Here is a 14,973-nt window from a genome sequence, read left to right on the forward strand (position 1 = left end):
TTATAGGATAGGATAGGATAGGATAGGATAGGATAGGATAGAACAGAACAGAACAGAACAGAACAGAACAGAACAGAACAGAACAGAACAGAACAGAACAGAATAGAATGAGCTGGAAGGGATCTTGGAGGTCTTCTGTTCCAGCCCCCTGTTCAAGCAGGAGAACCTATAGCATTTCGGATAAGTGGCTGTCTAGTTTCCACTCTAGGGATTCACTTAACAACGGTGGCAAGAAAGGTTGTAAAATGGGGCAAAACTCACTTAAGGACCGTCTCGCTTAGCAACCTCAATTTTGGCCTAGATTGTGATGGCAAGTCAAGGGTTGCCTGCGTTTTCAGTTTCCTTGCAGACCATCCAGAATCTCTTCCTTTGTGAGATGGACAATCCTTTCACTTAGATGAAGAAAGAAAGAAAGTTTGTTTTGAAGGGGGGGGGGCGATTTTGGTGATTCAATGCAGCTTCTGGTTTCAGAGCTGAGTTTGCTCCAGTTGCTTTAAACACCGGCAGCTCTTTAAATTTCGAGTTTCTTGGCCTCTTCAGCTTTGAACAACCTTCATGGCATCAGATCTCCCTACCGTCAGTTTTGCACCTAACCATTCCTTCTTTCTCACGGGGTTACACGGCACATCAAGGTGTCTGCACTTTCTCCAGAGATTTGAGCTGCCATTCACTTGCTGAACGTTTTCTGGATTGGACACAAATAGTTTCATTACTGGAAGAGACTTTAGACATGAAATAAACGCTAATAAGTCAAACAACAATATGAGAGCGTGTTATGTTCAGGGTCCCAGCGTCTGTGAGAAATATACCCTATTAATAATGTCTTTGTGTATTTTGAATGCCTTCACTGAACATAACTATCTGCTGTTTCCACGAGTCACAGCTATTGTCTTAATCAGTTGAACTTTGAACTGAGTAGAATTCTCCAATTATTTCAGAATAAGAGAGTTGGAAGGGACCTTGGAGGTCTTCTAGTCCAACCCCTAGCTCAGGCAGGTGACCCTATAATCATCTCAGACCAATCTCTTCTGAAAAGCTTCCAGTGATGGAGTTTCAACTTCAGCTTCAACTTCTGGAGGCAAGTTGTCCCACTGGGTGAATGTTCTAACGGTCAGGAAATCTCTCCTTAGTTCTCGGTTGCTTCTCTCCTTGATGATAAGGAGAGACCAGACAGTCAGTTATCGGAAATGGTGTAGGTTCTCCTGCGCTTGACCAACGGGCTGGACTAGAAGACCTCCAAGGTCCCTTCCAGTCAATTGGAGGGCTGATTTACCACCAGCTTATCAGGTACTTAGGAGCCGAGGGCTTGGCAACAGCCAATCGCCGGCCATCATCACACCACTCAATAGGAAGGCACCACATAAAAATGAAGCATAGAATTGCCCATATTCCGGTAGGGAGAAGTTACTGAAGATGGATTCCAGCACAGGTCCAAAAACTCAGAAGACGGAACCAGATCGGACCTTGCAACATTATCCTGGGACTCCCAAAGGGGTTTTTTCCAGAGGCAACCGGACTTTGTTTTTCCTTTGAAGACATTTCGCTTCTCATCCAAGAAGCTTCTTCAGCTCTCTTGGATGAGAAGCAAAACGCCTTCCAAGAAAAACCGAGAGTGTCCAGTTGCCTCTTGAAAAGGCACCTTTGGGACAACCGTGACTTGGATGACTGAGAGTCTCCATAGACATTATCCTGGGACGCATAGATTGGCCTTCATTCAATCAACATTAACCTTTCACTTCCTTCTCTTTGTCTTTCGTTAGCACCGACAGAGAAGGAATTAGGGAGAAATTGAAGGCACGCTTCCTATTATGTCTCCTAAACTGATGTCGGAATTCTCCTAGGAGGCACTCCCAACATTCCTCTTCCGAGCAGTTTTTCTGAAATATAATTTGGTTTCCAAGTGGTCTCTTTTTCAGCAGATGGCAGCACCCATCTGCCTTTTTCTGGCCTTCTAAAATCACAGCCTGGTCAGGAAGTCTTCAGGGGCTGAGAGACCAACAACCAGGAAGTAGGGAAAGAGGTCGATTTTAAAAAAGAAAGAAAGAAATCTGGAAGGAGGCGAAGAAAAACCGATCATGCTGAGAAACTGACCGGGAAATGTTCAGAAAGTCCAAACAAGGTATGCCGTATATATCGGGAAATTCCAACATTGCAAAATCAAATTCTGGTTAGTATTTTTTTACAGAACTTGGCTGAGGGAAGACTCGTAAGATTATGCCACCATCTGCTGGAAGAATTTGGAAAGACTTGGCAGAAAGTGGAGAACGAAAAGAAAGGAAACGGAAAGTGGAGAACGAAAAGAAAGGAAAGCCTTGGGGTAAGGTAGTCCTCGATTTACAACAGTTCATTTAGTGACCATTCAAAGTTACAATGGCACTGAAAAAAGTGAGTTAGGACCGTTTTCCACTGCATTTCCCAAGGTCACACAATCCAGATCCAGACACTTGGCCACTGATTCACATTTACGACGGTTGCAGTGTCCCGGGGTCACATGATCCCCTTTTGCGACTGTCTGACCAGCAAAGCCAATTCACTTAACAACCTTGTTGCTGATTTAACAACTGCAGAGATTCACCTAACAATGGTGGCAAGAATGGTTCATAAAATGGGACAAAACTCACTTAAAAATGTCTCACTTAGCAACAGAAACTTTGGCCTCAATTGTGGTCGCAAGTTGAGGACCAACATGTTTCAACGGTCATCAGTGTGAAAAAGGGATGTGAAACACTTTCTTCAGTGCTATTGTAGCTTCGAACGGACACTAAATGACCGGTTATAAGTTGAGAACTACCTGTCCTGATATTTCTATGCCTTTTTGGTCTGCCTTTCTCCACTTTGGGGCATCTACCATAATTAGACGCTATTCTTTTCTAAAGAAAAGAAGAATTAGGGGCGACATGATAGCAGTTTCGCAGTATTTGAGGGGCTACCCCAAAGAAGAGGGGGTCCAATTATTCTCCAAAGCACTGACATTAAATTGTTCTGTCTATCTCCAGGGCCTGTTTCCACAATCTCCCTGCCAGGTCTTGTTTCTGCGACGTTCCTTCGTGGTCCTTCGCGATGTAAGAATTATCTTCATGCTTCCTCGCTTTCCCCAAAGACCAGCTGGAAGGCAGGTGCCCAGAGGGTCATGGGTTGCCCCTTCCCCACTTTGGAAGAGCTTTATAGCTCCCGCTGGCTTTAGAAAGTTCAAAGCATCCTTAAGGATCCATTTCACCCTGGGCCCCCCTCTTTTTGAACTATTACCATCTGGCAGACGGTACAGGACAATAAAAACAAGGACAAGTAGGCTGAAAAACAGCTTCTATCCCAGAGCAGTAACTATACAATTCTACGTACAGTGCAATATGAATACAATACGAGGGTTTTTTAATTCAATTGCATACAATGTGAAGGAGGTGTGTTTTTGTTTTATTTTTATAGGGTTTTTAAAAAGTATAATATACAGTGAGGATGGCACTTAATTTCATTCTATGAGGTGCCATGACAATAATGGAAACTATGAAACTATGAAACTATTATTGCTTGGTCTCGGAGATCCTCCTGATGCCTTTGGAGGGGAGTTGACTACTAACAAGACCCGGCTTGATCAGATGGCCACACTGCCGAAAGATTTCTTGCATTGAGTCAGCTGCAGCCTGAGCCACTGAGGCTTCGGAATCGCCTTGCAGATCCTGGAGACCTGAAACAAATCCAAAAAACAAAGGATTTCCGGGATCAACCGTGAGAACCAACCCTGATCAGCGACAGAGCTTCTGGAGAAAAACTCCTTGTTTCAAGCGAGGGAACTTTGAAACTCACCCAGGAAAACTTCTTTCATTTGTTTTGAAGTCATCACTTCCCGTTGCATGTATTGCGCGCAGCAGCCTGGGCACGTAAAAAGAAAACGTTGGTGGGGTTAACAGAGACGGCTAAATCGACTGATTCAGGAAAAAAACGCGCCATTCATTGGTTTCCACTTGGAAGAGTCGCTTTGGGACTTTACGGGATGGTTCCAGGGATTGGGTCTGTCTAATAATAAGAAGGACGAGGGGTAGCCGTTCTTCCTCTGTTTTTGTCTCCAGGCCTCACTGGAGGCTTTCAAGAAGAGATTAACGAAGAGATTGGACAGCCACTGGTCTGAAATGGAATCGGGTCTCCTGCTTTAGCAGGGGGTTGGACTAGAAGACCTCTAAGGTCCCTTCCAACTCTATTACTTTATGTTCTAGGACTGTGCAAACAACCATCATCTTGGAAAAAAATCTAAGCAGCCTTGAATCCAGTTAATACTAGAATGGGAGGCCAGCTGGAAATATTTCCAGAGAAAAAGCCACGGCTGTGGGTTTGCCTATACAAGAGAGAGGGATACAGGCCAGGTAGTCCTCGACTTCTAACAGTTCATTTAGTGACCATTCAAAGTTACAATGGCACTGAAAAAAGGAACTTACGACTGCTTTTCACACTTGGAAGCATTGCCACATCAAGATCAAAATCCGGATGCTTGGCAAACCGACTCGTATTTATGACGCTTACAGTGTCTTGGGGGTCAAAGATCACTTTTTGCGATCTTCGGCTGAGCCAAATCCGGGAGGAAGCCAGATTCACTTAACAACCATGTGGCTAACTTAACAACGGCAGCGATACCCTTAAGAAAGAGGGCAGGAACTGCCTGAGAAACTGTTGCGCGATCGTAGCCGTTCCGGAGAAGCCACACGGTATAAGAGCAGCTTCCAGTCTGATTAAGCGACATGGCTTAATTCTGCATAGATCCTTTTGGTGATAAGGCCGCCCGCCTGTCGTGGGTTTTCCTGCCCTCCTTCCAGAGTTGGCATTGGTGATTACCAATTAAGAGGGCAGCTGCCTCGCGATGGGAAGAGTTCCGGCTCCTCAGGAATCCCAGCATCTGATCCAACATCGCAGGAAGGTTTTGCTTGCATTTATTCATCTGGGGAAAACAAGGCAACAAACAAGCCAATGAACTATAGAGCTTCCTTTTTTTTTTTTTAACCAAGGGGCTGCTTTCTTGGTCAAAGCCAGCTGGGTGACTTTGGGAGTTCTAGTCCCTCCTTAGTCACGATGGCCAGCTGGGTGACTTTGGTGCAGTCCCTCTCTCTCAGGGCAACCCACCTCACAGGGTTGTTGTGAAGAAAAGAAGAAGTATTAGGGATGCCCACCGTCTTGAACTATTTATCAAAATAAGAAAGGCAGGGCAAAATAAAGAAATAAACGGTTAGTATACTCTAATCTGGAAGAAAACAGGCCAGCTTGGCTCCTACTTACAACCATGTAGCAGATGTTGGAGTACATGCTATGAAGACTGGTATACATTTCATAGTCAAACAAGTTGCTGGGAAAGCCCCCCCAGTTCATAAAGGACACGCAGGAGTCGAGGGTCTTCCTGGAGACCTGGCCGAGGGAGGAAAGAGGGAGATCCTGTCACCTAGTTGGGTCAGGAAAGGTCTTCAAGGAAACAACCAAGTTCAGGGAGCACCAAGGACCCCACAACTTCAGGATTGTCTACAATGTCTTTGCATTCTCCAGAGTGTCCACGTGGTACAACCACGTTGCTCTGAGTGAAGATGGGGGTACAGAGTGGTCTCTGTGAAGGTAGCATGATCAGAGCAGGAGCTCAGCTTAGCCAGCCCTTCAACTCACCTCTTTTGTCCGATCATTTGACAGTTGTATGAGGAGGGGAATAAGGCTGTTCAGGATGTTTTCGGCCATATTACTGTTCCGTAACTCCTTCAGTCCTTTCAGGAGCATGCCAAAAATGGTGATGGAGGTATTCCTCAGTTCGATGTCGTCCTACGAAGGAAGAGAGACAGGTTAGTCCCTCCAATAGCAGAATAGCCATGCAGAAGTTTCTTGAAGTTTGCAGGAGAACACACAAGTTCAGAGCACACCTATTCCCAGTTCAATGTCCATGGAGATGGTCAATCATCCAGGTCATGGTTGCCCCAAAGATGGGGACCCCAACTCCAGTATGCTGGCTGGAGAGTTCTGGGAGTTGAAGTCCTCACCTCTTAAAGTTGCCAAGGTTGAGAAATCCTGATCTAGACCAGAGTTGTTCAATCTTAGCAGCTCCTTCTGGACTTCTCAGGCCAGAAGTGTTGAAGTCCACACATCTTAAAGTGTCTGAGATCAAGCAACACCAATCTAGATGACCAATCTAGGGCATTTTGCTAGATAGGCTGTGTGGTGTTGTAGATTTTCTAGGCAGACACCTGGTTTGGTGAAGATGAAGAGAGGGGCAACCTTCCTTCTCTTCCACCTCCTCTGGCACTTCTCCAGCTCTCTAGAAGGGCTCAAGGATCATCTGCAAGTTTACACACTGTTTCAGATCAGCACAACACCGTTGTTGCTGAACTTTCTAAACATTTTGATAAAATTAGAACTTTGTAGATAGTACCCAGGCCATCTTTATGGGAGAAAGAGAGGGGGGGGGAGAAGATAGAGAAATAGAGAGATGGAGGGAGAGAGGGAGAGGGGAGGGGAGAGAGAGAGAGAAGAGAAGGTGTGTGTGAGAGAGCAGGTGAGAGAGAGATGAGAGGGAGGGGAGAGGGAGAGAAAGAAGGAGGGAGGGAGACAAAGAAGGCGAAAGTGAGGGAGAGGAAAGGTTAGAGGGGAAGAAAGGGAGGGAAGGGAAGAGTGAAAAAGAGAGAGGGAGGGTGAGAGAGAGTGGGAGGCGAGAGGGAGGTTGAGGAATTCTCTAAATGGAGTAATTCATTGAGTAATTGAATTCACATCATGATTTCTCTAGCTTGTTTTTTTCTCCCTAACCAGCAGATCTCGTCTGAGCTCTCCATATTTGCTCTTTTGGGAATTTAGTCAGCTTCTCTAAACTGGGGCTGAAGGTGATGTTCAGAGAGGCCAACACCTACCTGCCCCGTCCCGATCTAAGAGAGAAGACCATCGGGAAGGTTTTCTTCTCGGAGGTGAGGAGACCTTGGGATGCACCCCAATATTCTGGACAGCCATTGGTCTGAGGTTGTAGAGCAGGGGTCCTCCAACGTTTTAAAGAGGGGGCCGATTCATTTTTTTTGCCTTTCTCCTTCCTAAGCCCCCGTTTAAATTGTTTTTAAAGACTTTTAATTTGAAGGAGTACTTTCCAAGCCCAGAGCTGCTTTTCCAGGCTGCACCGGCGAGATCACCCCTCAGCTGGCCCTCAGCTGGCCTTGCAGCTGGCTCGCTGGGAGATAAGGCAGTTAGGGGCGGGGCAAGGGGCGGGGCTTAATCACACCACTCCGCGGGCCGTATTCTTTGCCCGTGGGCCGTAGTTTGAGGGTGCCTGTTGTAGAGGGTCTGCTGCTTGAGCAGGGGGTCTCCAAGGTCTTCTGCTAGTCTGTTAATCAGTGGAAGGGCTTCCCTCCAGAAGTTGTTGATGGGGAAGGTGGGAGGGAGGGAGGGAGGGAGGGAGGGAGGGAGGGAGGAAGAAAGGAAGGGAGGAAGAAAGGAAGGAAGGAAGGAAGGATGGAAGGAAGGAAGGAAGCAAAGGGAGGGAGGAAGGGAGGAAGAAAGGAGGGAAGCAGAGGGAGGGAGGAAGGAAGGATGGAAAGAAGGAAGGAAGGAAGGAAGGAAGGAAGGGAGGAACAAAGGAAGGAAGGAAGGAAGGAAGGAAGCAGAGGGAGGGAGGGCGGATGAGAGGAAGGGAGGAAGGAAGACTCAATGACCCCAAATTCCTTTTACTCTTTGCATTATAGGCAGTTTTGTATTTTTACAACTGTCATTTACACTACCTTTTCCCATAGTATACTCCTCGACATATGACCGTCATAGAACCTCCAGTGGTCACTAAGTGATCGCAGCAGTCCTTAAGCCAATGCCATGGTCGAATACTTAGGATAAACAAGATCTTTCAGTGATTTCCTTCTATAGATTGTCCTCGTCTTACGACCACAACTGAACCCCAAATTTCTGCTGCTAAGCGAAACAGTTCTTCAGCAAGTTTTGCCCCACTGTACGACCTGCAGTTGTTAAGTTAGTCACGCGGTTCTTAAGTGAATCCGGTTTCCCCATTGACTTGGCCTATCAGACGGTCACTGATGGCTTGGTGGGAGAGGTGGGGAGGGGAGAGATGGGGAACTCATCAAATTTGCAGATGACACCAAGCTGGCAGGAATAGCCAACACTCCAGCAGATAGGCTCAAGATACGGAAGGATCTTGACAGATCTTGAACATTGGGCGCTATCTAACAAAATGAAATTCAAGAGTGAAAAGAGCAAGGTTCTACTTTTAGGGAAGAAAAACCAAATGCACAGGTACCGTAGATGTGGTCCCTTGCTCAATAGTGGTGACTGTGAGAGGGGTCTTGGAGTCCTAGTGGACAACCATTTAGATAGGAGCCAGCCGTGTGCAGCAGCTGCCAAAAAAGCCAACACAGTTCTGGGCTGCGTAAACAGAGGGAGAGAATCAAGAGCCCGTGAAGTCTTAATACCACTGGAGGCGAAAACATATGAAGAACGGTTGCAGGAACTGGGTAATTTAATTTAATTTAATTTAATTTAATTTAATTTAATTTAATCAATTGAATTTATATGCCGCCCCTCTCCGAAGACTCAGGGCGGCTATGTCTAGTTTGATGAAGAGAAGGACTAGGGGAGACAGGATAGCAGTCTTCCAATATCTCAGGGGCTGCCCCAAAGAAGAAGGGGAGGGAGAAGAAGCAACGGGTGGAAACTCATCAAGGAGAGAAGCAACCTAGAACTAAGGAGAGATTTCCTGACCGTTAGAACATTCACCCAGTGGGACAACTTGCCTCCAGAAGTTGAAGCTGAAGTTGAAACTCCAACCACACTGGAAGCTTTTCAGAAGAGATTGGTCTGAGATGATTGTAGGGTCACCTGCCTGAGCTAGGGGTTGGACTAGAAGACCTCCAAGGTCCCTTCCAACTCTCTTATTCTGAAATAACTGGAGAATTCTACTCAGTTCAAAGTTCAACTGATTAAGACAATAGCTGTGACTCATGGAAACAGCAGATAATTATGTTCAGTGAAGGCATTCAAAATACACAAAGACATTATTAATAGGGTATATCCCTCACAGACGCTGGCACCCTGAACGTAACCCGCTCTCATATTGTTGTTTGACTTATTAGAGTTTATTTCATGTCTAAAGTCTCTTCCAGTAAAGAAACTATTTGTGTCCAATCCAGAAAACGTTCAGCAAGTGAATGGCAGCTCAAATCTCTGGAGAAAGCGCAGACACCTTGATGTGCCGTGTAACCCCGTGAGAAAGAAGGAATGGTTAGGTGCAAAACTGACGGTAGGGAGATCTGATGCCATGAAGGTTGTTCAAAGCGGAAGAGGCCAAGAAACTCGAAATTTAAAGAGCTGCCGGTGTTTAAAGCAACTGGAGCAAACTCAGCTCTGAAACCAGAAGCTGCATTGAATCACCAAAATCGCCCCCCCCCTTCAAAACAAACTTTCTTTCTTTCTTCATCTAAGTGAAAGGATTGTCCATCTCACAAAGGAAGAGACTCTGGATGGTCTGCAAGGAAACTGAAACGCAGGCAACCCTTGACTTGCCATCACAATCTAGGCCAAAATTGAGGTTGCTAAGCGAGACGGTCCTTAAGTGAGTTTTGCCCCATTTTACAACCTTTCTTGCCACCGTTGTTAAGTGAATCCCTAGAGTGGAAACTAGACAGCCACTTATCCGAAATGCTATAGGTTCTCCTGCTTGAACAGGGGGCTGGAACAGAAGCCCTCCAAGATCCCTTCCAGCTCATTCTATTCTATTCTATTCTATTCTATTCTATTCTATTCTATTCTATTCTATTCTATTCTATTCTATTCTATTCTACTCTACTCTACTCTACTCTACTCTACTCTACTCTACTCTACTCTACTCTACTCCAGTTCCAACACTCACTCTTCACAACAGGATGGATCATAGGCTGAAAAAGCTTCCCTTCCTGAAGAAGGACAGCAAGGAGTCAGAGTTACAAATCAGCAACAATGACCTGCGTCAGTGGGACAATCAGGAAGTCCTCTTCTCTGGCTCCCACCCATCTGGTTCTTTAGCCAGTCAAAGAACCATGGAGGCCTTGCCTCTGATTGTGATGTCTTCCCTAGTTCAATTGGAGGTCAGGAAGAAGGTTCAGCCTCCAGCGCTGGTGCTACCTGATTTGGTGCGCAGGACATCTGCCAGGACCCCTCTGAAGGCTTCTCAGGGGGAGATGAAGCCTGGCCTGAAAGAGCCCCCTCCCTTTCCAAGGAGGCCCAAGAGGGAAAGGCCTCGGGGGAGTAAACGCTCACCAGACACCGTCCTGCCTTCATATCCAGGTATAGGCGCTACAGGGCTGGGCTACCTATGGAACCACCTTGTCCCATCACATCAGCCCACCCCACACTACCAATCAATCTATCTATCAGAACACAGCCAGAAGGGACCTTGAAGGTCTTCTAGTCCAACCTCCTGCTCAAGAAGGAGATGCTACACAATCCCAGACAAATGCCTATCCAGTCTCTTCTTAAAAGCCTCCAGTGATGAAGCACTCACAACTTCTGGTGGCAAGAAGTTCCACTGGTTGATTGTCCTCACTGTTAGGAAGTTTCTCCTTAATTCCAGGCTGCTTCTCTCCATGAGTAGCTTCCATCCGTTGCTTCTCTTCCTGCCTTCTGCTGCTTTGGAAAATAAGTTGACCCCCTCCGCCATATATGGAATTGGAAAAAATTCCAATTCCATATATGGAGTTCAAAGTTCCTCCTCAAGACGGTTGTCTAAGAACATGAAGATCAGGGACTCGAGAGTTATGACACGTTTGACCCTTCCCTCAGGATCAGTCTGGTCTAAGCACATTTTTTTCTCTCTTCGCTTTGAGAAGACTTGTCCCATCAAATTGCCCATCAATCTCTGTCTGTCTCTTCTTCTCAGAACTCTCTGACGAATGTTTCCAAAATTTGTGGGAGAGCAAGAAGCCGCTAAAAGGCAGACCCGTCAAGGAAGTCCTCATGAACCTCATGATTTAGCAAGGCAGTGCAAGCCATCAAAAATTTAATATTATGTGCCGGCTATCAGGAGGAGTTCAGTCAGTTGGAGAAGGTTAGATGCTGGGACATGACGGTGACTCCTGATGGTTTGTTCGAAGCCATTTTCTTCCTGGTCCTGTAAGAAATTAAAAGACAAAAGAGGTTGGCTACAAGTGGCAGCGGGTGGGAGAGGGAGGGGAGGGGAGAGGGAGAGGAAGAAGAAAAGGCAGAGAGAGAGAGAAAGCTAGAGAGAGTGGGGAGAGGGAGGGGAGGGGAGAGGGAGAGGAAGAAGGAGGGAGGGAGACACAGAAGGCGAAAGTGAGGGAGAGGAAAGGTTAGAGGGGAAGAAAGGGAGGGAAGGGAAGAGTGAAAAAGAGAGAGGGAGGGTGAGAGAGAGTGGGAGGCGAGAGGGAGGTTGAGGAATTCTCTAAATGGAGTAATTCATTGAGTAATTGAATTCAGATCATGATTTCTCTAGCTTGGTGATTTTCTTCTCCCTAACCAGCAGATCTCGTCTGAGCTCTCCATATTTGCTCTTTTGGGAACTTATTCAGCTTCTCTAAACTGGGGCTGAAGGTGATGTTCAGAGAGGCCAACACCTACCTGCCCCGTCCCGATCTAAGAGAGAAGACCATCGGGAAGCTTTTCTTCTCGGAGGTGAGGAGACCTTGGGATGCACCCCAATATTCTGGACAGCCATTGGTCTGAGGTTGTAGAGCAGGGGTCCTCCAACGTTTTAAAGAGGGGGCCGATTCATTTTTTTTGCCTTTCTCCTTCCTAAGCCCCCATTTAAATTGTTTTTAAAGACTTTTAATTTGAAGGAGTTCTTTACAAGCCCAGAGCTGCTTTTCCAGGCTGCACCGGCGAGATCACCCCTCAGCTGGCCCTCAGCTGGCCTTGCAGCTGGCTCGCTGGGAGATAAGGCAGTTAGGGGCGGGGCAAGGGGCGGGGCTTAATCACACCACTCCGCGGGCCGTATTCTTTGCCCGTGGGCCGTAGTTTGAGGGTGCCTGTTGTAGAGGGTCTGCTGCTTGAGCAGGGGGTCTCCAAGGTCTTCTGCTAGTCTGTTAATCGGTGGAAGGGCTTCCCTCCAGAAGTTGTTGGTGGGGAAGGTGGGAGGGAGGGAAAAGAAGGGAGGGAGGGAGGGAGGGAGGGAAAAGAAGGGAGGGAGGGAGGGAGGGAAAAAAAGGGAGGGAGGGAGGGAAAAGAAGGGAGGGAGGGAGGGAGGAAGGAAGGAAGGAAGACTCAATGACCACAATTTCCTTTTACTCTTTGCATTATAGGCAGTTTTGTGTTCTTACAACTATCATTTACATTACCTTTTGCCATACTGTAGTCCTCGACATATGACTGTCATAGAACCTCCAGTGGTCACTAAGTGATCGCAGCAGTCCTTAAGCCAATGCCGTGGTCGAATACTTAGGATAAACCAGATCTTTCAGTGATTTCCGTCTAAAAGTTGTCCTCGATATATGACCACAACTGAGCCCCAAATTTCTGTTGCTAAGCGAAAGTTCTTAAGCAAGTTTTGCCTCATTGTTTGACCTTCCTTGCCACAGTTGTTAAGTGAATCGCTGCAGTGCAGTTCTTACGGTGGTCAATCTGATGAATTAGTGAATCTGGTTTCCCCATTGACTTGGCCTATCAGATGGTCACAAAAGGGATCACGTAACCTCGAAACACTGCGACCGTCATAAATATGGACCCGCAAGTACCCAAATTTTGATCACATGACCATGAGGATGCTACAATGGTCATAATTCTGAAAAATGGACGTATCCCTTTTGTCAGTGCCGTTGTGACTTTCAGTGGTCACTAACCGAGGACTGTCTTTATTTTCTTTTTCTCTCCCCGTAAGGGCTGAAAGTGGCATCTTTAGTCGAGGCTCTCGGGGCAGTTCCGTTCCTTGGCTTGGCTAATGCTCCGTATCTCCACTCTTCTTCCTCAGCTGCTGTATCACCCGGAGGTTGGAGACTTCTTTATGACGCCAGACATTCTCGAGGTTCTCCTGGAATGGATGATTCAGCCGTATCCTCTTATCCAGATCTTTAGCGTGAGAGGACTGGGATATGTTCTTCAGCACCCCTTGGAGGTAAGAGATGGGGGGCAGGAAGTGAGTGGCTTCCAAGGTAGTAGCAGGTGTGGCCTCACTCTCTGGGAAGTCTTCAAGGCTGGGGAGGACAGAAGAAGGAGAAGAAGACAATCACCAGGAACAGGATGGACTCAGCTAGAGTGGTGGGTGCACCCCTGGAAGATCTGAAGGATCAAGTAGATCCTCTTGGAGAAGATCTCAAAGCAGAACAAGAGGAAACAGATGGGAACTGATGAAGGAGAGAAACAACCTGGAACTAAGGAGAAATTTCCTGACTGTGAGAACAATTCATCCTTGGAACGACTTGTCTCCAGAAGTTGTGGCTGCTCCATCACTGGAGCTTTTCAAGAAGAGACCAGGCAGCCATTTGTCCAGCAGAGTCTAGGGTCTTCTGCTTGAGCAGGGGGTTGGACTGGAAGACCTCCAAGTTCCTTTTCAACCCTCTTCTTCTATGCTCTGTGGGCTTCTCTTGTGTTTGTCATGATCGCTGCGAGACTCAGAGAACTCCAGTGACCGTGTTTGATTGCTCGTTCCTTTCCCTGCTTCCTCCAGAAGAACATCTCAGGGCCAGTTTTCATGCCGGTCATCAACTGCGCTTGTCACCCAGAGAAGAGTGTAGCGAAGGAAACTCTCCGGACCCTTCATTTCCTCCTTAGGCATCTTGCTGCGGACATCCATGCATTGAGGCGGTCCATCTAATTCCTCTCCTGTTGAAATATTTTCCTGACGAAAGTCAACCAAATCACGACAAACTGGTTTCCCCTCCTCTTTTTTAATTATTTCTGTAAGAAATAAGAAATGAATGAAGGAATCAATAAATACATGAGTGAATGGATGAATAAAGGAACGAATAAACAAAGGAATAGATGGATAAATGAATAAATAAATGACTGGATTAATGAATAGATGAACCGATGGATGAATGAATGACTGGATGGATAGATGGAAGGATGGAAGGATGGATGGATGAATATCAAAGCTGTTCTGGCGAGGAAGCCCACAGATGCCTCTACTTTCAGTGGTGCATTTTGGGGGGTGGGGGCTTATGCCAAATTTTGCTCCAATTTTTTTTTAAAAAAAATTTCTATACTGCCCTTCTCCCGAAGGACTCAGAGCGGTGAACAGCCACAAGATAAAACACATAAATACAAAAAATTTAAAACGAATTAAAAACGAATTAAATAATTTCAGCCCCCACCAGTTTGCCCACTGCCTCCCACCAACCAGGGCATGCCTGCTCTTGATGAGGAGACCCCCCGAGGCTGACTCTTCTGCTCAGCCCCTTCCCCCTTCCCTCAGGCCTGGCCCACCTCTAGATTTAAGGAAAGCAGAGCCGCGGGCTGAGGGCTTACTGCAATGGGCATGGTAGACTTGCTGTTTCTTCTCCCGATGGCTTTGGTGCTGGGGTCTTGATCCTTGATCCCCCTTGAGGAGGGGCTTCATGATCTTCAGGTTAGCATAGGGGTCTGCGGCCAGCGCCTTCCATAACTCTCTGGTGCTTCTGTGCAGGTGGAAAAATGGATTGGGGGAAAAATCAGATTCTTTCCCCATTTTCGAAGAGACGGCCAATCCAGATAGATTAAATCCCCCCCACCAACGGAAGAAAGGATTAGAAAACAGATGGCCAAATGAACCGTTTTAATACAAACAGGGTGTGTCTAACTGATGAGGACTTATAAGTCCAAAGTAGATCTATCTTAGTCTCCTTAGTCTCCCAATGGGCAGCAGAGTGTTTGCTGGCTGCCAGAAAAAAAAAAGCCTAGAAACTAGTGGATTGTGATTTCACTGAATTAGGGTTCCATAAAAATCTTGGTTTATGTAGGAAGAACCTGGCTAAAGAGAAATACACATAAAGCCTATGAAAAGGAAAGGGAAAAAAAGGGAGGATACATGGGATGAGGGTGTGGCTAACTGATGAGGACTTATAGGTC

The 14,973-nt window shown here is 46.6% G+C and overlaps 2 long non-coding RNA genes across 2 annotated transcripts; both read right to left on the reverse strand.

The window, feature by feature from the left end:
- Window positions 1-3,394: 3,394 nt before the first annotated feature.
- On the reverse strand, window positions 3,395-3,867 carry LOC148111627 (uncharacterized). The gene is made up of 2 exons (XR_015730458.1): window positions 3,802-3,867; window positions 3,395-3,682 (listed from the first exon to the last, which is right to left on the reverse strand). It is a non-coding gene; the product is annotated as an uncharacterized LOC148111627 (long non-coding RNA).
- A 5,864-nt stretch (window positions 3,868-9,731) lies between these two features.
- LOC132709297 (uncharacterized) lies at window positions 9,732-14,680 on the reverse strand. The gene is made up of 3 exons (XR_015730459.1): window positions 14,395-14,680; window positions 12,270-13,824; window positions 9,732-11,086 (listed from the first exon to the last, which is right to left on the reverse strand). It is a non-coding gene; the product is annotated as an uncharacterized LOC132709297 (long non-coding RNA).
- Window positions 14,681-14,973: the final 293 nt, after the last annotated feature.

Source organism: Pantherophis guttatus, chromosome 18, assembly GCF_059756535.1.
Source record: "Pantherophis guttatus breed Tessera chromosome 18, ASM5975653v1, whole genome shotgun sequence".
NCBI lineage: Eukaryota > Metazoa > Chordata > Lepidosauria > Squamata > Colubridae > Pantherophis > Pantherophis guttatus.